General features: G+C 38.0%; 1 pseudogene; it reads right to left on the bottom strand.

Moving 5' to 3' along the window:
* Positions 1-17,956: 17,956 nt before the first annotated feature.
* Positions 17,957-23,916, bottom strand: LOC110659159 (disease resistance protein RPV1-like; annotated as a pseudogene).
* Positions 23,917-24,207: the final 291 nt, after the last annotated feature.

The raw sequence follows: 24,207 nt of genomic DNA, 5'->3' as shown, positions 1-24,207 counted from the left end.
GTGGGATACCCTCAAAACCGTTCCGGATCTTGGTCCTCAAAATGAAGAATTGGTTTTTCCAATTCTTCAATGAAGAAGGGAGGTGGGTAAAGAGGGAGCAATTCGGTTTAGCCTGGAAAAACCAAAACTCGTCATCTTTCCTTCGGGCAAGTCTATGAAGCTCAGCAAAGACTTTAGCCATGGGCACTAGACCTTTAGCTCGGCAAAGACTCCGGAAGGCTATTAGAGTTCGCCAGGAGTTCGGGTGTACTTGAGCCACCGAGACGTGGTGAAACATTAAAACAGCCTTATAAAATTCATCCAAAGGGAAACGGAGCCTAGCCTTCAACTGTTCTTCGTACACCATGATGAGATCGCTCTCGTCAAAAAAGTGGTCGGCTCGATGATCGCCATAACATTTAATCAGTTCAAAAGAGTCGATCCGCAGATTGTACTCCTGGCTTATAGATTGGAGATCGGCTTCTTTCAAAACTGAAGGTAACTCAACAATGGGTAAGTTGTCTCTCCTCAAAGAGGCCCCTCGCCTCGATCTAGCACCCGGACCATTTAGCGGAACGAGGGCTGTGCTAGTTTGACCACCCGATCTAATCACCTCACCCTCTTCCGAGGTCCACGAGACTTGGACAGAAGACGGACTCGCAGCTCTCTGACCCTCAGCGCCGCTCATTTCCAAAGAAACCAAAGAAGTTTAACTGAAAAAAAAAGGATCAAAACCCTTACTGGCGTGTGATCGGTGCCGAAAATACTTGGAGAAACAAGAGAATATCGAGATGGCTAGCAAAATGCTGAAAGTGACATAAGGGAGCAACTGACTGATGCTTCCCCTATTTATACCAGTCTGGGCATTTAATGCTCGCGAAGTCCCAAGCGGTGCATCGATTAGCGGAATCGGCTCGCTTTCCTGACACGTCGCAGGAAGGTTCCAGAAGCATAATAATAAAATCAAGCAAATGAGATCGGTCAGCTAAGGTCGTCGGATCAGGGTAAATGTTCAGAGTCACAGATTGGATAAGGGTGATTCAATTAGGAAATAGATCGGGCGAGCACATCAGAGATCGAAAAAACAACCAATACAATAATTAAATAAAATTTCATTTCATTTCCAAAAGGTCAGATTACATCATTTGGGCGATCTCAAGAGATCAGATTACATCATTAAGAGAACCTTTAAAGGTCAGATTACATCATTTGGGCAATCTCTAAAGATCAGCCCTACATTTTACCTAGCAGAGGCCTATGTCAAAGCCTAGTTTTGTGGCTGAATCAAAAGATGTGTTTGATTAGAAAGCCCGTCACAAGCATTGGATAGATGTACAGCTCAGATGGGGTGACTATGACTCTCATGATGGTGAGTGGAGTCATAGTCGATGTCATCGACCAGAACCGAGCTGTAGTCAGGACGCCCGATGTGGTGAAGAACCAAATGAACTTCAAGAGGCGGTCACCAACATTAAGATTGAAATTAACAGTCCTCTTGCCTGAGATCGGTTTACTCGTTGTATCGGTAAACCGATTCAAGATCAGTTCGATTGTCACTTTCGATCTTGATCGGTAAATTAGTCCGGTTCCCTCACTGTCATCAGATGTGGTTCTCATGATTCTCCGATCATCGAGATCGTAAATTTTCAAACAAGGGGCAAAGAAAACAGTCGAAAAAAGATCAAAGGCAATCACCATGGTCGGAGTTGTTATCGGAGAAATTAGAACAGGAGAAATGGAAAATGGAAGGAAGAGAAATGAAGTGTGGAGGAGTTTCCCCCACTGATGCATATATACATAGGGCCTGAGCATTTATTGCCTACAGAAACCGAAGTGGATGCATTGGTGATTGAAGAAATAATTGCTTTGACTAAGGCAGGAAAGTTCTAGAATGAGAGAGATCGGAAGCGGCGGGGGACCCGATGTGGGAGAGATCGGAAAAGGTCATAATAGAGAGATCAGAAAAGGGTCTTAACAGAGAGATCGGAAGGAGTAGAGATTGAAAAACACAAAGAGGATAAAACGACTTCTGATAATCAGTGCCAAGGTAGTTAAAGCGTTGCAGGCGGATCAAATCTTCACCGCACGCCTCATCTGCAGAAAAGCCCACCTATGCTGACAGGCGCCAAAACAGTTACGACAGTCCTGTACACCTAGATCTCTACCGTTGATCATACTTGAAAGGATGAACCCGGAGCCCTTGGATCACGCAGTAGATGACAGGTCCGGTGCTTTTCACTCCCAGCCCTCAGATCCATCTTATAAGGCAAGATCTTGAACCGTTGGATTAAGAGAAGAAAAGGACAAATATTCTGAATGAAATCCCAACCCTCCATTTTGATTCTCTTTAATTCTCAGACATCGGATCGCGTCCTTTTGAATCTGAACCCTACATCTCCCCTGATAAGATCCTGACCCTCCATTAGGAGCACCCATTCCCTATAAATACCTGCATGCAATACTGTAGAAGGGGACGGATGAAAAAAGGTGGTGATTATAGTGGAAAGGCTTTGAAACTTGATTCAGTCTTGCTACTCTGCTATTTTAAGCTTTCATATAATAGAGAAACTTCAGAAACCAGTTTTCTCAAGTATCTCTATTGAAGGAGTGTTAAACCCTGAAACTCTTTATTTTCAGTTTGTTCACTACTCTGCGACACCATTTCTCAACTCAGTTTTCGTCTTCGTCATCTTAATATCAGCATTTTATTCTCCAAGCTTAATCTCATTCCAATCCGGTTACTGTCACTTCGGCTCAACTAACTCGTTATCTCAAAGTAAGCATTCGTCTCTAGATTATTAGCTCGCAGCACTATAATATTTGCTGCTTCACAGTTAGTTCAATAGACTCAGCCTCCCACAGGTAAGTGTCTAGACTATTGCTTTATCAAATGCTCGTGTTTTATTTTCTTTGTTTTCATGATAGTAATTTTCATTAAGTTCAGTTATACTAAAGAACCCCACGTAGATCTTTCAGGCCGACGGTTATTCTCTTGAGTTTACTTTTTATCCATCAGTTCACGTTATTTATTTATTATTAGCTTTTATCCCTTCCGAATATAGGTGTTCTGGTTACGGGTAACGTGTAGGTAGTTTAATAAAATGTTAGTAGTTATATCTTAATATGAGAGTTTCCTTAAACAAATAAAAATAATAAAAGTTCGAATAATAAATCGGAGGAAAAGCTATAAAGTTGAACTACTAAACGAGCTTAGGAAATAACCTAGCATAGTGGGGACCGAGATAAGATCGGGTCCTAGACTAGTAAATGAAAGAGATCCGACATTGTCTACCAAAGAGTTCTGGTAAGGCGATCACAAAGGAGATCGGCAAAAGCTCGGTCTAGTATCAGTAGGTTGAGAGAAGTCTCGCTCGGGTTCCTAGCGTCTTCAGGCGCTAGAACCCTTAGTCTAAGGTTCTTACGATATGCGATTGTACCGAATACTTTAAGAGATTGGGGGAGAGTTCTTACCCGATTCTCACCCAAATATAAATAAAACATGGAGATCGAAGGAGTGTTCTTATCCGAGATCTTTTCTAAAAACTTTAAACCGAGTACTTTAAGAGATCGGGGGAGAGTTCTTACTCGATTCTCACCCAAATATAAATAAAACATGGAGATCGAAGGAGAGTTCTTATCCGAGATCCTTCCTAAAAACTTTAAACCAAATATTTTAAGAGATCAGGGGAGAGTTCTTACCTGATTCTCATCCAAAATTTAAACAAAAGAGGAGATCGGAGGAGAGTTCTTATCTGAGATCCTCCACTAAAAGTCTTTAAACCTAATACTTTAAGAGGTCAGAAGAGAGTTCGTACCTGATTCTCATAACACGCGGAGATCGGAGGAGAGTTCTCATCCAAAATCTCTCGCTCGAAACTTTAAATAAAACATATCTAGAAATCGGGAGAAGTTCCATCCTGAGCTCTCTTAGTGAAACCCAAAATTAACGAAACTCTAATACACAAAACAACTTTATCCGAACACCTATTCACTAAAGGGCCATCTCATAAACTCGTGTTATTGGGCAACCTTAAAAAAAAAAGTGATATATCAAACACTCCTTTATTTTACACAAATGATTAACATTATCACCATCCCAACCCCCTAATTACCCTTTTAATTTATAAAAGAACATAATATTAAATTTGTTTATCCTCGTTGAGGGACGAGGCAGGGTGCCTAACACCTTCCCTGCCCGTATACGGACCCCGAACCTGGAATCTCTGTTTTTGAAGTGGTTTCTTTTTAATTTACCTTCACGAATGGTTTTCTTTAATTTCCCTCAAAATTAAAGTGGCGACTCCTCACTTTTCTCACTTTGGTGAGTGTTCGTCCAGGCGACCGCAAAATCCCTTGCGACAGCTTGGCGACTCCACTGGGGACCTTTTTTTTTTTTTACCCTAGTTTAGAGGTCCAAAAGCAAATTTAATTTTATGCTCGTATAAATCTAAACCGTAATTTGGGGGTTCAATTAGCAAAAATCAAAAACCTTGATATATTGATTTGTTCTTATTCTTTCTAACCATTTTTGCTTACTTTGATTGTCTTATTTCCTACAGAAAAGGGAAATGTGTAAAAATTCCCCATGAATGGAAGAGGTAAATGTGTCCCTTCACATACCAATTACTTACACAATGTCCTCACACACTACAGCCCTATACCCGGGCTTTCTTACCCTTTAGGGAAGTAGGAGGCAGTCATGTAGTGGTACCCGTGGGTTTTACCCCGTTAGTATCCGTGAAGGCTTCTGCTCAAATTGAAGCTTGTTCCATTTGTTGTGATACCTGTGGAATTCTCCCGTTAGTATCATGGTGGTGGAATGGGGCTCTACTGTTTACAATAGGGGCAATTTGGGAACCTGTGGCTTTTAGAAAATTAGACCTTGAGCTAAACTATCACATTAACTGGAAGCTGTAGTAAACTACCTCATAAGATAAAACTATCCAATTAGGCAGAACTTACCCGGTACTAGGATTCTCCCTATTTTAGGACAAAAGGGACACACTTATTCTCACCCTACTCTGTTTATGTTTTCTTATGTTTTTACCTTTAAGGGTAATTTTGGATCATACTGTTAGGAGGATTTACACAATTTCCTAGTTTGATAAATGTGTAAGCATCACCCTGCCAACGTTGTAATTCAAAATTACCTGAATTTGTCCTGCTAACAAGTTTTCTCCATAGGCATCACAGAGCGATGCCATGATAAAATTGATGCAATTATCCTTCTACAGATTCCCTTCCTGGCTTTTCAGATGCCACCGTATCCTTTGTCTGAATTGGGACCTTTAAATTTTAAATTTAAAATTCATTTAATGACTTTTTTTTTCACACAGGAAATCAACATTGCTTCAAGCAAAGCAAGCCTGACCAAACAGGCAGTTCGACCAAGACGAGTGTACTTAACAAGATCACAAACGAAGAAACTAATAGAAGATCAGGAACAAGTCCAGAACTTGCAAGGACAAGTTTCTGAATTAAGAGACCAAGTCTCAGAGCTCATGAAGCTGATGAGGGAGATGTCCCAAAATAAGCCTCCATCAAAACCAAACTTGCCACTACCTCCCCTACCTCCTACAATGGTTGATTCTCACCAAGCTTCAACCTCCTTTACTTTTCAGCCACCTATTCCGAATCCGACAATCACTGTCAATCTAGCCCCCCTAAATAATAACCTACCTTTCCCCTACTACCTGGCTATCCCAAATGCCGAGCCACACTCTTCAATCTCGATCCCTCCGGTCTATCCTACCTCTTATTTCCCAATCGAGGGAATAGCTCATGCAGCAGGAGGGGAAAGTAAAACAAGAGAAAATGAGAAGTTAGCCACACTAGAAGATAGATTAAGAGCAATAGAGAGACTGAATATGTACAGCTCAGTGGATGTATCATCGTTGAGATTAGTACCAGATGTGGTAGTGCCACCAAATTTCAAAGTTCCAGATTTCGACAAATATACCGGAAATTCAGATCCCCACATTCATCTGGCAACTTACGTCGCCAAAATGTCCGTCCTAACTGACGATGACAGGCTTCTCATTCACTTCTTCCATGAAAGCCTATCCGGGGCAGCCCTGCAATGGTGTATTCAGTTAGATAGGAGCAAACTGCGCTCCTGGAAAGATTTGGCCGACGCCTTCCTGAAACAGGACAAATTTAACTATGATGTTGCCCCACAAGAAGAGACCTCCAAAATCTCATGCAGAGAGAGAGGGAAAGCTTTAAAGAGTATGCCCAGAGATGGAGAGAGAAAGCAGCAGAGATATACCCTCCAGTTATTGACAATGAGCTTTGCTCTCTCTTCATTGAGACCTTGAAAGCTCCTTATTTCAATTTGATGATCGGGAACACCTCCAACAACTTTGCTAACATTATACAGACTGGGGAGAGAATTGAGGCAAATCTGAGACTAGGGGAGGTTACAAGAAGCTGTAAGAGAAAGTTCAGTGAAAAGTACGATAAATTCTGAGAAGAAAATGGAAGGGGAAGTGCACAATGTGATGTAACAAGCCTATTAACCATGCCCCCCTACAAAACACCTACCGTTCTCGATTTCCTTCCCAAAACCTAATGGTAGCCAATTTTCCACCACAGTTTCTTCTTATCCCAACCACAATAGGTCCCATAACCAATTGCTTACACTTCACGTCTGCCGACTCAAACAAATTAGTTCATCTGATCACCCACTCCCTAGTCCCGACCCACCACTGCCTATGCCCTTAAGCGAGATTTATTGCTACCTTTTGAGCATAAACCAGATAGCCCCCATACCACTTGATCTTTTACAATCCCCATATCCAATGAGGTGTGATCCAAATGCTCATTGTGAATACCATAGGGGGGGGGGGGGGGGGCAATTGGTCACTCAACAGACAATTATGGAGCTCTCAAAGGTAAGGCACAGTCCCTTATCAGAAATGGGTGGTTGGAGATAAAAAGTGAAAGTGCAATTCCTAATGTTGAAACTAATCCATTGCTTAACCACGAAACTGGTAAAAGAGGCAATGTGCACATAATAGAATGCATAGGGGATGCTTTGGAACCAGAAATGCTGATTGTGCAAATAAAAGGAAATCAAGAGCTTGATAATTAGGGGGGCAAAGGGTATCCCTATACTTTTCTTTGAGTAATGAATATTTGGTTACCAACACTTGACCACTTTGTCCATGGTGTCAAGTGGAATTATGAATGGACCTTCTCTCATGATTAAGTATTAATAAGTTAATAACGCATTTTTCCAAATTTTCATATCTGATTACTTCTTTTGTTTAGCCTTTTCTTTGCTTAATAAAACCACTTAATTCTCCTCTTGTAACCGCCCCATTTCCATTTTCTTCAGGAATAATAATCAACCAAGACATAATGATTCAATCAACTACGATATTCATGAAGTTAACTTTGAAGGACCAATAATTGCCCTGAATACTAGTGATTCTGATGAAGAGGAACTATGCCACGCAAGCTAACGAACACATGATGGCCAAGAAAATCTTACGACGGAGATACTATTAGATTACTTTGGAAGGAGAAACTGTATTGAATATGTTTGAAAGTGTCACAAGTGCTGTACATATGCTGACTGGATAAATGTCCCATGGTCATTTGCAATGCGGGGCATCGATGTCATTGGAAGCCTCCAGGGTGATTCATCTTAATTCATCACCTTATCGGGCCCAAATGAACAAAACTATGGAAACTGTAAACAAGAATCTCAAATGAATGATCGAAAAGATGACTAATTTGGGCAACTCCATATTCATTAGTATATGGCATGGAAGCAGTTTTGCCAATCGAGATGGAAATTCCTTATCTACGAATCTTAATGGAGACAGAGCTAGATGAAACCGCATATGTCAAAACAAGATTCGAAATCTACCATGGACTGTTATACCAAAGAAGAAAGGCCAGGGCACTTGAATAAGAATGTACAATCTCGGGAGCTCCAACCAGGAGATCTTATATCAAAGAATACTACAAAAATGTGGGACTTGAACTTCAAAAAAAAAAAAATCATAGGGGTGAAAATCCGAAAGGGCGCTCCTAGTAAAATGAGGGAAAGAGGGTAAAACTCGAGAGGGCTCCTTCTGCAAAATGAGTGAAGGATGAAAACCCGAGAGGGCATCCTAAAAAAAGTGAGTTATCAAAAAAAAAAAAAAGAGGGATTAAAAACTAGAAAAGATGTGCCTAGCAACATGAAGCCTTATTGAGAACGTAAAATGGAGTCGAAAGGTAGCAAGTGACCATGGCACAGGGATTCTTCTCAGATTACTAGTCTTTGGGGCAGTGAAGGGTCCAGAAAAGTTAATGAAGGAATTCGTGAGATTTCTCTTTCTTCCAAATTTGTATACTGTCCACATATCCTTATTCTTTGTTATAAAAAACCATATTTTTCTCATATTCTATTAGCCCATTTACCTTGGAACATGCGCTGCTAACTTGTTAATGCTTTATAATAAGTTAAGAATTTAAACAAAGGTAACTTTATATACATTGCATTGAGAATTATAGGGAATGACTAAGCAGTGAACACACAACCTATCGATATGGGAAGTTGGGACTTGAACTTTAAAAAAAAAAAAAAAATCATAGGGGTGAAAATCTGAAAGGGCGCTCCTAGCAAAATGTGTGAAAGAGGGTGAAAACTCGCAAGAGCGCCTTCTGCAAAATGAGTGAAGGATGAAAACCCGAAAGGGCATCCTGAAAAAGTGAGTTATCAAAAAAAAAAAAAAAACTAGGGGTGAAAACCCGAAAGGGCGCTTCTAGTCAAATATCCAGATGAGAAAGTGAAAACCTGCAAAGGCACTTTCTGCAAAATGAGAAAGAAGTGAAAAACAGAAAGAGCATCCTGGGAAGTGAGTAAGGGAAGGAAAACTTGCTGGTCAAGTCTTGCGACTCGTCCTTCATTAATCGTTTATATTCGGAATCTTGTTAAGTACACTTCAAATCGGAAGAACTTCTTGGGTCAGGTTAGCCTTGCTTTGTCAGCATTTTAATTTTCAGCATTTAATTTCACGTCATCAACCTCTGGTTCCTTGATCCAAGTTGATTTTAATTTCCAACATTTTAAATTTCCTATTATCAACCTCTGGTTCTTTGATCCAAGTTGATTTTAATTTTTAGCATTTTAAATTTCTTGTTATCAACCTCTGGTTCCTTGATCCAAGTTGATTTTAATTTTTAGCATTTTAAATTTCTTGTTATCAACCTCTGGTTCCTTAATCCAAGTTAATTTTAATTTTCAGCATTTTAAATCTCTTGTTATCAACCTCTGGTTCCTTGATCCAAGTTGATTTTAATTTCCAGCATTTTAAATCTCTTGTTATCAACCTCTGGTTCCTTGATCCAAGTTGATTTTAATTTCCAGCATTTTAAATCTCTTGTTATCAACCTCTGGTTCCTTGATCCAAGTTGATTTTAATTTCCAGCATTTTCAATTTCTTATTATCAACCTCTGGATCCTTGATCCAAGTTGATTTTAATTTTCTAGCATTTAAATTCCTGTTATCAACCTCTGGATCCTTGATCTAAGTTGATTTTAATTTTTCAGCACTTAAATTCCTGCTATCAACCTCTGGTTCCTTGATTTAAGTTGATTTTAATTTGTTAGCATTTTAATTCCTGTCATCAACCTTTGGTTCCTTGATCTAAGTTGATTTTAATTTTCCAGCATTTAAATTCTTGTTATTAACCTCTGGATCCTTGATCTAAGTCGATTTTAATTTTTCAGCATTTTAATTCCTGTCATCAACCTCTGGTTCCTTGATCTAAGTTGATTTTAATTTTCCAGCATTTTAATTCATGTTATCAACCTCTGGTTCCTTGATCTCAGTTGATTTTAATTTCCTGCATTTTAATAGTCCTGTTATCAACCTCTGGTTCCTTCATCCAAGTTCATTTTAATTTCCGAGTTGATTTTAATTTTCCAGCATTTTAATTCCTGTCATCAACCTCTGGTTCCTTGATCTAAGTTGATTTTAATTTTCCGGCATTTTAATTCTTGTCATCAACCTCTGGTTCCTTGATCTTAAGATTCCTGTTATCAACCTCTGGTTCCTTGATCTAAGTTGATTTTAATTTCCTGCATTTTAAGATTCCTGTCATCAATCTCTGGTTCCTTGATCTAAGTTGCTTTTAATTTTCCAGCATTTTAATTCCTATTATCAACCTCTGGTTCCTTGATCTAAGTTGATTTTAATTTCCTGCATTTTAATATTCCTGTTATCAACCTCTGGTTCCTTCATCCAAGTTGATTTTTATTTCCGAGTTGATTTTAATTTTCCAGCATTTTAATTCCTGTCATCAACCTCTGGTTCCTTGATCTAAGTTGATTTTAATTTTTCATCATTTTAATTCCTATTATCAACCTCTGGCTCCTTGATCTAAGTTGATTTTAATTTCCTGCATTTTAAGATTCCTGTTATCAACCTCTGGTTCCTTGATTTAAGTTGATTTTAATTTTCTGCATTTTAAGATTCCTGTCATCAACCTCTGGTTCCTTCCTTGATTTTAGTTGATTTTAATTTTCTAGCATTTTAATTCCTGTTATCAACCTCTGGTTCCTTGATCTAAGTTGATTTTATTTTCCTGCATTTTAAGATTTCTGTTATCAACCTCTGGTTCCTTCATCCAAGTTGATTTTAATTTCCGAGTTGATTTTAATTTTCGCATTTAAATTCCTGTCATCAACTTCTGGTTCCTTGATCTAAGTTGATTTTAGTTCCCAACTTTAATTTCCAAATCGAATTTTGAGTCTCAACGTTTTAATTTTTAATACTTAATCGCCCAAAATATGGGTCTGAATCTTTACATAATTCCTACACGAGAAAATTTTATTCCCTTCAATAGAAATTATGTAAAGAGGGGCAGTTGTCGACATTATATTTTGGCCGATCACCGAAGTCAATGAATTTTGAAAATCAACCTCTAACTGACATTCTTCGGTTACAAGTAACTGGATCAAGAAATAAACCGATCCCGCATCTATTCGAATGCTTTCCGATCTCTCAACAAAGGAGATCACACCAATATCGGGTCTCCATGCCATCCAATCTCATTTCTGATCTCTCAACAAAGGATATCAAATCAATATCAGGTCTCCGTGCCATCCAGTCTTATCTCCGATCTCTCCTTTATAAATGTTGTCGAATATCGTTTAATAAAGTTAAGGTTTCAGTCCGACTTAATGGTGTTTCCGATCTTAAGTGTTCAAATCAAGTTTCCAATTTTAATGTCTTAAAGGCTCTACTGTTTGTTATCGGCTTAAGCTGATCTCATGTTTACGATGTTTTCCGACCTCATATACTTAGATTAATAATCGCTTTTAAGTTTGATGTTTTAACCTGTTCAAACAAATGAGCACTCATACAATTCAGAATATTTTCTGATCTCAATAAGAAATTGAACAAAAGACTTCATTTCATTCCAAGATAAACATTTACAAGTCATTCGGCTGGAGGATCTCCCCCAGTATGATCTCTCGATACATTTCGCTCATTCTCCCTCTCTCTCTCTGTTTCCTCCTCGCTTTCCTCTTCGTCTGGAGAAGCTAGGTCCACCATCCAGGAGAAGTCCTCCTCAGGATTACGCTTCCTGAGCTCCGCCAAAAGGTCACTGTGGGCGTTCACCTAAGCACCGGCCTCCCTAGTCACAGCCTTTTCTTCTTTCGCTTTAAGTTCTTCAGTAAGGCGTGCGACGTCTGCAGTGCGGAGCCCCCGAGCTTCTCTAAGTTCATAAGCCTATTTGGCCAACTTTTCCTCGTAAGACTTCATCCGACCTTCGAGTTCGGCAATATAATCCTGGGCGGATGAAAATTTGGCTTGGGCAGAAGCTGCATCCTGGACCGCTTTTATAATTTCCTAACTCAGAAGATGAGCCTTCTCCCTGATCATGTGTTGGTTTACCAAGCTCTCCATGCTCAAGCTCATCGTCTGGGCTAGGAGATCATCGATACTACCCAGGGTCAGCCTACTCTGATCCTCCTTGAGGCAGAGGGAAGCTCCCAAAACCTTAGCCAAACCCGGGTTCTCCTGAACAGAGTGGTTTTTCTCCAAAGAGTGAATGAGGACTTGGGTACCACGGGACAGAGGTCTCACGTTAGGTTGGGAAGACCCACCTTCCGCACTCGAAGGAGCAGGGGGAGGTGACGGCTCTGCTTGTTGAGGAGGCGAAGGGATTACCTCTATGTCTGGGACCGGTTGTCCCGAAGGTTGGGACGAGCCTCCCGGTACTCCTCCTGAATCTCGCCTTGGCGTCTGTGATGCCTCGGCGAGCTTCATCTCCCGTACTTTTCTAGAGATCTCCCTTTTCCGCTTGCGGCTCTCCTTGGAAGCCTCACTGCCAGCCATACCTGCACAAAGAAAAGTCAGTGAGTTCGCTAAGGTTCAGAAACCAGAGATATAGGTAGTACCAGGGCCTAGGTCAGAGAGCTTGAGCTTGTATTCCTCGTCAGTAATCAGCCGCATCATGCAATACTTTAGTTCGGCCATTACTGCGTCCAAGCAAGAGAACTTCTGGGTGGCTGCCTGATCTTTTAGCTCCATTACCATGACACCCTCGTCCCTACTTAGGGCGATCTTCTTCGGGATCGGAGCGACCAGATGTTGCCAACTCCATGGGATACCCTCAAAACCATTCTAGATCTTGGTCCTCAAAATGAAGAATCGATTTTTCCAATTCTTCAATGAAGAAGGGAGGTCGGTAAAGAGGGTGCAGTTCGGTTTAGCCTGGAAAAACCAAAACTCATCATCTTTCCTTCGGGCGAGTCTATGAAGCTCAGCAAAGACTTTAGCCATTGGCACTAGACCTTTAGCTCGGTAAAGACCCCGGAAGGCTATTAGAGTTCGCCAGGAGTTCAGGTGTACTTGAGCCACCGAGACGTGGTGAAACTTTAAAACAGCCTTATAAAATTCGTCCAAAGGGAAACGGAGCATGGCCTTCAACTGTTCTTTGTACACCATGATGAGATAGCTCTCGTAAAAAAAGTGGTCGGCTCGATGATCGCCATGACATTTAATCAGTTCAAAAGTGTCGATCCGCAGATTGTACTCCTGGCTTATAGATTGGAGATCGGCTTCTTTCAAAACTAAAGGTAACTCATCAATGGGCAAGTTGTCTCTCCTCAAAGAGGCCCCTCGCCTCGGTCTGGCACCCGAACCAGTTACCGGAACGAGGGCTGTGCTGGTTTGACCACCCGATCTAATCACCTCACCCTCTTCCAAAGTCCACGAGACTTGGACAGAAGATGGACTCGCAGCTCTCTGACCCTTAGCGCCGCTCATTTCCAAAGAAACAAAAGAAGTTTAACTGAAAAAAAAAAGGGATCAAAACCCTTACCGGAGTGTGATCGGTGCCGGAAATACTTGGAGAAATGAGAGAATATTGAGATGGCTAGCAAAATGCTGAAAGTGACATAAGGGAGCAACTGACTGATGCTTTCCCTATTTATACCAGTTTGGGCATTTAATGCTCGCGAAGTCCCAAGCGGAACATCAATTAGCGGAATCGGCTCGCTTTCCTGACACATCGCGGGAAGGCTCCAGAAGTATAATAATAAAATCAAGCAAATGAGATCGGTCAACTAAGGTCATCGGATCAGGGTAAATGTTCAGAGTCACAGATTGGATAAGGGTGATTCAGTTAGGAAACAGATCAGGCGAGCACATCAGAGATCGGAAAAACAACCAATACAATAATTAAATAAAAATTTATTTCATTTCCAAAAGGTCAGATTACATCGTTTGGGCGATCTCAAGAGATCGGATTACATCATTAAGAGAACCTTTAAAGGTCAGATTACATCATTTGGGTGATCTCTAAAGATCGGCCTTACATTTTACCTAGCAGAGGCCTATGTCAAAGCCTAGTCTTGTGGCTGAATCAAAAGATGTGTCTGATCAGAAAGCCCATCACAAGCATTGGACAGATGTACAGCTCAGATGGGGTGACTATGACTCTCACGATGGTGAGTGGAGTCATAGTCGATGTCATCGACCAGAACCGAGCTGCAGTCAGGACGCTCGATGTGGTGAAGAACCAAATGAACTTCAAGAGGCGGTCACCGACATTAAGATTGAAATTAACAGTCCTCTTGCCCGAGATCGGTTTACCCATTGTATCGGTAAACCGATCCGAGATCGGTTCAATTGTCACTTTCGATCTTGATCGGTAAATTAGTCTGGTTCCCTCACTGTCATCAGATGTGGTTCTCATGATTCTCTGATCACCGGGATCGTAAATTTTCAGACAAGGGGCAAAGAAAACAGTCGAAAAAAGATCAAAGGCAATCACCATGGCCGGAGTTGTTACCGGAGAAATTAGAACAGGAGAAATGGAAAATGGAAGGAGGAGAAATGAAGTGTTGAGGAGTTTCCCCCACTGATGCATATATACATAAGGCCTGAGTATTTATTGCCTACAGAAATCGAAGCGGATGCATCGGTGACCGAAGAATTAATTGCTTTGACTAAGGCAGGAAAGTTCTAGAATGAGAGAGATCGGAAGCGGCGGGGGACCCGATGTGGGAGAGATCGGAAAAGGGTCTTAACAGAGAGATCAGAAAAGGGTCTTAACAGAGAGATCGGAAGGAGTAGAGATCGGAAAACACAAAGAGGATAAAACGACTTCTGATAATCAGTGCCAAGGTAGTTAAAGCGTTGCAGGCAGATCAAATCTTCACCGCACACCTCATCTGCAGAAAAGCCCGCCTATGCTGACAGGCGCCAAAACAGTTACGATAGTCCTGTACACCTAGATCTCTACCATTGATCATACTTAGAAGGACAAACCCGGAGCCCTTGGATCACGCAGTAGATGACAGGTCCGGTGCTTTTCACTCCCAGCCCTCAGATCCATCCTGTAAGGTAAGATCTTGAACCGTTGGATTAAGAGAAGAAAAGGACAAATATTCTGAATGAAATCCCAACCCTCCATTTTGATTCTCTTTAATTCTCAGACATCGGATCGCGTCCTTTTGAATCTGAACCCTCCATCTCCCCTGATAAGATCTTGACCCTCCATTAGGAGCACCCATTCCCTATAAATACCTGCATGCAATATTGTAGAAGGGGACGGACGAAAAAAGGTGGTGATTATAGTGGAAAGGCTCTGAAACTTGATTCAGTCTTCCTACTATGCTATTTTAAGCTTTCATATAATAGAGAAACTTCAGAAACCAGTTTTCTCAAGTATCTCCATTGAAGGAGTGTTAAACCCCAAAACTCTTCATTTTCAGTTTGTTCACTACTTTGCGACACCATTTCTCAGCTCAGTTTTCGTCTTCCTCATCTTAATATCAACATTTTATTCTCCAAGCTTAATCTCATTCCAATCCGGTTACTGTCACTTCGGCTCAACTAACTCGTTATCTCAAAGTAAGCATTCGTCTCTAGATTATCAGCTCATAGCTCTACAATATTTATTGCTTCACAGTTAGTTCAATAGACTTAGCCTCCCACAAGTAACTGTCTAGACTATTGCTTTATCAAATGCTCGTTTTTTATTTTCTTTGTTTTCATGCTAGTAATTTTCATTAAGTTCAGTCATACTAAAGAACCCCACGTAGATCTTTCAGGCCAACGGTTATTCTCTTGAGTTTACTTTTTATCCATCAGTTCACGTTATTTATTTATTAGTAGCTTTTATCCCTTCCGAATATAGGTGTTCTGGTTACGGGTAACGTGTAGGTAGTTTAATAAAATGTTGGTAGTTATATCTTAATACGAGAGTTTCCTTAAAAAAATAAAAATAATAAAAGTTCGAATAATAAATCAGAGGAAAAGCTATGAAGTTGAACTACTAAACGAGCTTAAGAAATAACCTAGCATAGTGGGGACCGAGATAAGATCGGGTCCCAGACTAGTAAACGAAAGAGATCGGAAATTGTCTACCAAAGAGTTCTGGTAAGGTGATCACAAAGGAGATCGGCAAAAGCTCGGTCTAGTATCAGTAGGTTAAGAGAAGTCTCGATCGGGTTCCTGGCGTCTTCAAGCACCAGAGCCCTTAGTCTAAGGTTCTTACGATATGCGATTGTACCGAATACTTTAAGAGATCGGGGGAGAGTTCTTACCCGATTCTCACCCAAATATAAATAAAACGTGGAGATCGAAGGAGAGTTCTTATCCGAGATCCTTCCTAAAAACTTTAAACTGAATACTTTAAGAGATCGGGGGAGAGTTCTTACCCGATTCTCACCCAAATATAAATAAAACATGGAGATCGGAGGAGAGTTCTTATCCGAGATCCTTCCTAAAAACCTTAAACCAAATATTTTAAGAGATCAGGGGAGAGTTCTTACCTGATTCTCATCCAAAATTTAAACAAAAGAGGAGATCAGAGGAGAGTTCTTATCCGAGATCCTCCACTAAAAGTCTTTAAACCTAATACTTTAAGAGGTCAGAGGAGAGTTCTTACCAGATCGGAGCAGAGTTCTTATCTGAAATCTCTCGCTCGAAACTTTAAATAAAACATATCTAGAAACCGGGAGAAGTTCCATCCCGAGCTCTCTTAGTGAAACCCAAAATTAATGAAACTCTAATACATAAAACAACTTTATCCGAACACCTATTCACTAAAGGGCCATCTCATGAACTCGTGTTCTTAGGAAACCTTAAAAAAAAAAAAGTGATATATCAAACACTCCTTTATTTTACACAAAGGATTAACATTATCACCATCCCAACCCCCTAATTACCCTTTTAATTTATAGAAGAACATAATATTAAATTTGTTTACCCTCATTGAGGGACAAGGCTGGGTGCCTAACACCTTCCCTGCCTGTATACGGACCCCGAACCTGGAATCTCTGTTTTCGAAGTGGTTTCTTTTTAATTTACCTTCATGAATGGTTTTCTTTAATTTCCCTCAAAATTAAAGAGGCGACTCCTCACTTTTCCCACTTCGGTGAGTGTTCGTCCAGGCGACCGCAAAATCCCTTGCGACAAACGGCTGCCTAAAGGAAGGTTTATAATTTAATAGCTAGCAAAAGGATTGGAATCTTCATCAAAGAAAAAAAAATCATCAAATACAAAACCAAGATTTTTTACTTGTTTTTTCTTTAACTAGCGTACAAAGCAAAGGACTAGATTTTTGTTTCTAAAGTGACACATGCCCGTGAGTCGCTTCTACTGTGCACTTCATTCTTTCCCCACTTACCAACTTAATCTCAGAAAGAGTGCTAGAAAATTTTCAAGGTCCTACGAACTCAACTAGCATAACCACAAAGAGAAAAATCACGAAGCACTATGTTGAAACTTACTAGAGGAGGTAACAACCTTAACAAGTATCAAAATGGGTTTGTGAGTTTATTTTTCCTCTTCATTTTCAGCCACCAAAAATTTTCCACAGAAGAGGGTGAAGCATAATAAACATACACTAAACATTCTCTAATGGTAAGAAGAGATCTACATGATAAACAATAACATGGACAAACATAGAAAGAAACATCACAGCACAGGCACGTACACAAATTTAAATACTACATACGCATAGGAAGAGCAAGGATGAACAAAGTCAAGGAATCAACTATACGTATAAAACTCCTTTCTTCCAAATGCGTAATTTTATGACTATGGACATTTGGACAATAATTGAGGTGTTATTGGTGCCAGCTACAAATTTTAAAAAATTTATAATTGTAGACAAATTGCCTGGAAAGAGATCATGTAATTTTCTCTCAAAGAGGTGAAGGAACAAAAAAAAAAAAGAAAGGTCAAACAAGAAGGAGAGGGTGCACCAACAGAAGAAGGTAACGTTGACATATGGGTTCAATCATATACAACATAGCAAATGTTCAGCATAACATATTATGCAGATTTTAAATAATAGAAGCAAGATTCAAATGCCTAAGTTTCTGCAACTAGCGATTCAAACTTCTTTTGAGAAGCAAATTTTACAAATTAGAAATAGAATATGCAGCATTAAATCATAAAAGCAACTCACCTGAAATGGAAGACTTATAGTCGCTAATTAAGTTTGTGCAAGAGAGGGAGAAATTGGAGGCTACTAAAACCATAGGGCTTCTGAATCGTTGAGTGAAGAAGAGAAATGGAAGCTGAGAGTCAAAAAAATGTTGTATAAGAGAAGCAGTTCTTGAGAAAGGAAAAATAAAATCAAATATTACATATCACAAGAATCGAAATATAGAAAATTTTTTAATTTAATAACCGATTTAAATCATAATACAGAAAATTTTTTTAAATTTTAATTAAAACTGAAAAAAATAATTAAACTGAATAAATAAAATAAAATCAATTTGGTTTAATTTTTTGATTTAAACCGAATAATCTCATTCAAATTTCAAATCATCATTAATAGCATTTTAATTAGATTAGATATGTAAGAGTTTGAATGCTAAAACATTGTCATATGTCAAAATATCAGAAGAATGTAAAAAAACAAAAATGGAGATGACTTACAGGGAAAGAGAGCCGCAAACCCTAGTTATCCGCAATTAGTAGGGACGAATTTCAAAGAAATTTGTAGAATTTGGGAGCAAATTCACATGAAGAACTTGAAGGAACCACAGTAGCATCGTAGTTAATCCCATCCTGAGCATTTGAAAAGTAATCTTCCATAAAGAAGTTTTGCCTCAATCTTTTAGGGTGTGTTTCCACCTCCTGGTTGCCATTGATATATTACTGGAATAGAAGCCCTGCTTCTCTTATTGTTGGCATTTGCTGTTTCTTTGAATTGCTCCAGAAAATTGGCTTCTCTGCATATGTAAGGATTGCATTTGTTTAGCTCAACTTTGTCATATAAGAAGTGGAAACCAAACCTTTACACTTCCCACTGTGTCATTTCCAGTTTCTCAGGCTGGAGGTGGAATACTGCCTCGTTCTCCATGTCTCAATTTTGTTTGAGCCAATCTAAAGAGGAAATGTCATGGCCATCGTACCAAAAGATCACATGATCTGATTCTATGGTATTTTCCGAAAAGAAATATTCACTTGTAAAATTGGCCTCTCTGTAGCCATTATTGTTTTTGAAACTGCTTTGACATCTTAAGGGTCCATTCCCATGAAAAACAGGAGCCTTGAGTTCTAGAATAGCCCAAAAAACAAAACCCAGGAAAATATTATTGAAGCAACCAGGAGGGAACGAAGTTTCTATTAAATGTCCTGGGCCTTCACAGCTCAACCACTCAGGAATTTTGCTTCCGGGTAAACCAACCAAAAAAACGAGGATAAAATGCTCCATAACTTCTAGCAATGGCTAATTCTTTAATTCTCTGGATAGCATCTGCCATAATGGTGCCACGTGCATTTTGGTCCAAATTTACGCAATTACAAAAATTCAATTCATAACCAATTGATGACGGCAATTCTTCTATTGGAGTATCATTTAGAAACAATACTCCCAATGATGATAAAGAGAAAATGTCAAGGGGAATTTTTACGAGTGCAGTGCCATCCAGATATAGCTTCTTTAAGGAGCATAAACCATATAAAGGAGGCAATTTCTCTAGATATGAACAGCCCCAGAGATGTAGAGTCTTAAGACATTTCAATTCACAAATGCTGTTTGGGAGACTCTTAAGCTTTTTACATCTCTTCAAATACAAACTATCAAGCGAAGAGAGACAACCAATTGATGACGGCAATTCTTCCATTGGAGCATCACTTAGAGACAGTACTTTTAATGATGACAAAGAAACAATGTCAGGGGGAATTTCTACAAGTGCAGTGCCATCTAGAAATAGCTTCTTTAAGGAGCATAAACCATATAAAAGAGGCAATTTCTCAAGATATGAACAGCCATGAAGATGCAGAATCTCAAGGCGTTTTAATTCACAAGTGCTATTTGGGAGACTGTTGAGCATTTTACATCCTCTCAAATCTAACTCAACAATACCATTATTTGATGAGGGCAATACTTCTGAACTTTCCTTAATCTGCGGAGACATGATGAGATTTGGGCAGAAACTGATATCAAGTCTTATAAAAGTATTGCAATATATAATTCTTGGAAGACTTCTAAGATTTTTGCAATGGGCGATGTCTAAGACCAAAAGATTGTCAAGAAATTGGATAGATGATGGAGACCACTCTTCCACTCCAGAATTAGCGAGTTCTAAATATTTTATGCCTCTCGGCATTTGTGGAAGACTTCTCAACTTTTTGCAATAACTTAGATAAAGAGAATCGAGTCTTTTCAGGCACTGAATGGATGATGGAATCTCAATCAAACTCTCACAACCATCAAAATTTATCTTTTCCAGGCTTGTCATCATAGAAAAATCAGGGACTATTTTCAGATGCTTTGACCATTTAAGATCAAGAGACTTTAAGTTTGGCAAACACTGCATAACACAAATACACGAAATAATTTTTAACTAAATTCTCAGAAAGCCCATATATAGACAGTCAGTTGCATGCAAGGAGGGGCAGCTCATAATTTTTCATAATTTTTTTTATCATTCATAATAACGTAAAAATATTATATCATTTTTTCCTATCCATTTTTCATATTTTTCATAATTTTAATATGCACTTTCGAAGTAAAATTTATCTTTTGTTAAAATTAAAATTTTAATTAAGCAAATAAAAAGCATAATTATATTTTAAATGATCTATTTTTTTAGCTAAAAATATTTACATTAATTATAAGAAATAAATAATCAATTTACAAAAATGTAATGAAATTATTTATTTTTATTATATTTTTTAGACTATATAGGTGGCAACAATACATTAATTTAATGTTAGAAAACATTTTCATATTTGTAAATGAATTTTTTCTAAATAAAAAAAGTGTTATATTTAAAAGTTCAGTTAGATCTTATTTTTTTTAAATAATAATAATAATAATAATAATAATAATAATAATAATAATAATAATAATAATAATAATTATTATTATTATTATTATTATTATTATTATTATGTGTAAAAATAAATATGTTCCTTTACATTTTTCAATTAAATTAATTATTTTACATAAACATATTTTTCCTTTAAAGCTTAAATCCAACACCGTGGATACTCTTATACATATTAAGTTTTGGATTAGATTAGAATTTGTAGTAGAGAAACTTTTTAATAATTAAATTAAATCATTAGCCTTTCTAAATCATATGATATGATTAGCCTTTTACTAAAGGAAATATGGTATGAATATGTAGGATTTGTTAACAAAAATTTTACTCAATAATATACAATTATGACTATATTATAGTTAATCCTAAGATTTTCTATTCAATAAATTCATTAAGTTATTTACAAAATGATAAGAAAAAAATTACTTAAAATATCTTGAAAATTTTCGATTGGTGAACTCTAATTTTTTTTTTTTAATTTAGGAGTTAACAATAAAATTTTTAATTGATGAAATTATAAAGGAAAAAAAAAATAAAAACAAAGACAGATATATATGTAAAGCTTACCTTAACTCCATTCCAGAGCTTTTCAACTTTGCTATTTCGCATGTTGAGGTGGACAAGGTTTTCCATGGAAAAATTTAATGGCAAAGACTTGAAAGGGTATTCTTCCCAATGAAGTAATCTCAACTTGTTAGGAAGACTTTTTAGACAATCTGATCCGCTAGATTCAAATATGGAGCCAGTACCTTCCTTCTTTAACCAGGAACTCCCGTAAAATTTGAGCAATCTCAAGTTGTGCATTCTTGAGAACACAGGATTCAAATATACCCTTCCAATTGTAGATATGTCCAAAAATAGGCCTTCAACTACTTTCTTTGCCTAACAATTAACAATTCAAAGGCATAGGAATTTTATATATCAAGACTCAGTAATTTTTCTTTTAAATGAGAGAAATTCTTATCTAGACTTAATTTATTATGAATCCAAGATACAAACACGTGGGATCCATATATTTAATAAGTGAATCTCATCATATATCTAGTATCTTAAATTCATGGTAAATCAGGCTTAGATAAGAAAAATCTAATAAATGATATTATATAAATGATAAATGATTAATTCTCTTACTTACCTTATTATCAATTGTGGCCAACATTTGACAGATATCTGTAGAAATCCATAATCGGTTACCCTTCCGCCGAGCAATATCTTGACCCATTTCCACTATCAAATCGTGCATCTCTAGCTTGCCATGCACAATAGTTATGAGACACTGATCCATTAGACGAATTATTGCCCAATCGTCTAATATATCTTCTACCCAGCTTTTGTCATATCCTTTGAAGAAACATGCAGAGATATGCTCTTTTCCGTTCTATCTAAAGCATTATAACTTATTTTTAAGACTTTCAGAATGTTGCAGTAACGAGATACCTTCAGTTTATTCAATGCACTTTCCCATTCTTTAGAGGTCCTTCCGCACAAATAGGAACCCAAAAACTTGAGAGCTAGTGGAACACCTTTACAATAAGTTTCTACCCTTTTGGACAACTCTCTATATTCCACCGGAGGATGGTTTTGTTTGAAGGCTTTCATACTTAACAGCTGAAGAGCATCGCTACAATCCAATCCCTTAACCTCATATATCTTTTCAGCACTGCTAAGGACTTGTTTGTCTCTGCTTATTAAAATGATTCTACTTCCCAGCCCAAAACAATCATCATCATTTATAGCTAAAGCTTCTAGTTGTTCTGGATCATTAACATCATCAAGAACAGTAAGAACTTTCTTTCTCTTAAGTGAATCCTTAATAAAAGTGGGTACCACACTGAGCATTTCTAAATTTCTAATTCCAATCCCTAAGAGTTCCGAAAAAAATATTTTTCTTAAATCAACTAGCCCAATTTTTTCTGATTTTTCCCTAACATTGCGAAGAAAACAAATACGATCAAATTGATTATACATTCGACTAACTAGAACTTCAGCTATGGTGGTCTTTCCAATACCACCCATTCCCCAAATTCCTATTACCCGAACATTTGTTGGGTCAATGCATAACAATGATTTGATTTTATCAACATGTAAATCAATCCCAACTAAACCAGTAGAAGCAGTAAACGAGATGGGATACAATTTCTTCAGAATGTGAGCAGCGACTTCTTCACTCAATTCGGATTCAAGCCTAAAACAATAAGGTGAATAGACGATGCAACAAGTTCATCATAATAAATAAAAGAATAGAGAACGAGCATAGTTTTAGCAACTTAATAAATAGCATTAGAGTTATATATCAGTGAGATTTGACATCATAAATTTCATTCCCCAAACAGATCTTGTTCTATTTTTCCTGATTTTTCTGTCCTGAGAGGGATTAGAAAGATCCAAGAACTGGGGGATGCATATAAACTTAGGAATCATATCTTTTATATAATAAGTCCATAGACATAAATAAAAAAAGTTAGTTCTTCCAATAAATTGAGTAAAGATTTTTATTATCATTTTGGGGTTTTTTAAGTTCTTGGCTGGAAAGTTTAAAAGTTGAACAATATATATATATATATATATTATTTATATATTAATGCAGAAGCAGAGCTGAAAAGAGTCACCTATAGTTATTGGAATCCCATCCAGATAGATTGGCTGCTTCCCTTAAAGCACTACTCCACCTCTCCACCCTGTCTACGCTCTCCTTGAATCGTCTTTAAGCTTCGCAAATGCTTCTCCGAAATTTCCAGTCTGATTTCTAACATCAGATGGGTTTACATGATAGAAAATGGGTACAACCAATCGCCCCATTGCTTTCATGCACTCTAGTATCTTCAGGAGTTCATCTAGGCACCATCGAGACGACGCATAGTTTTCTGAGAAAATGATGACTGAAATATTTGATTCTTCGATCACTTTCAAGAGGGTTAAAGATATCTCTTCTCCTCTGTCAAGAGCATCATCTATGAATGTTGTAATATTTTTTCGATTCAAAGCATCATAAAGATGACTAGTGAAATTTGGGCGGGTATCTATACCTCTAAAACTAAGGAAAACATCATAGCTCAATTTAGAGGGGATGAGAGAAGATGAACTAGAAGCCATTTATTTGGCAGGAAAGACAAGCAATATGGAAGAAAGTAGACTCTTAGAAGTAAAAGAAGATTGAACTTGGCAAAATGATAAATCTGTGTGAGGACTTTATACTATATGATTGCCTGCAACATGCTTGTTATTCCTCTGTAACTTCCAGGAACTTTCGATAAATTTTTTTAAATTCCAGACTTTTGAAACCCATAGATGCTGAAATGACTTCGAAAGAACAGAGCCTTGATGATCTTTCCTTCTTTTTGACCAGAGGTCAACCACTAACACTTCTGCTCTAATTTCTTTTTGATGATCTTTCTTTCTTTTTTACCAGAGGTTTCAAT

The sequence above is a fragment of the Hevea brasiliensis genome, unplaced genomic scaffold (assembly GCF_030052815.1).
Source record: "Hevea brasiliensis isolate MT/VB/25A 57/8 unplaced genomic scaffold, ASM3005281v1 Scaf22, whole genome shotgun sequence".
Taxonomy (NCBI): Eukaryota; Viridiplantae; Streptophyta; class Magnoliopsida; order Malpighiales; family Euphorbiaceae; genus Hevea; species Hevea brasiliensis.
The sequence above is the reverse complement of the archived record's forward strand: the minus strand, read 5'-3'. Positions and strand labels throughout refer to the sequence as shown.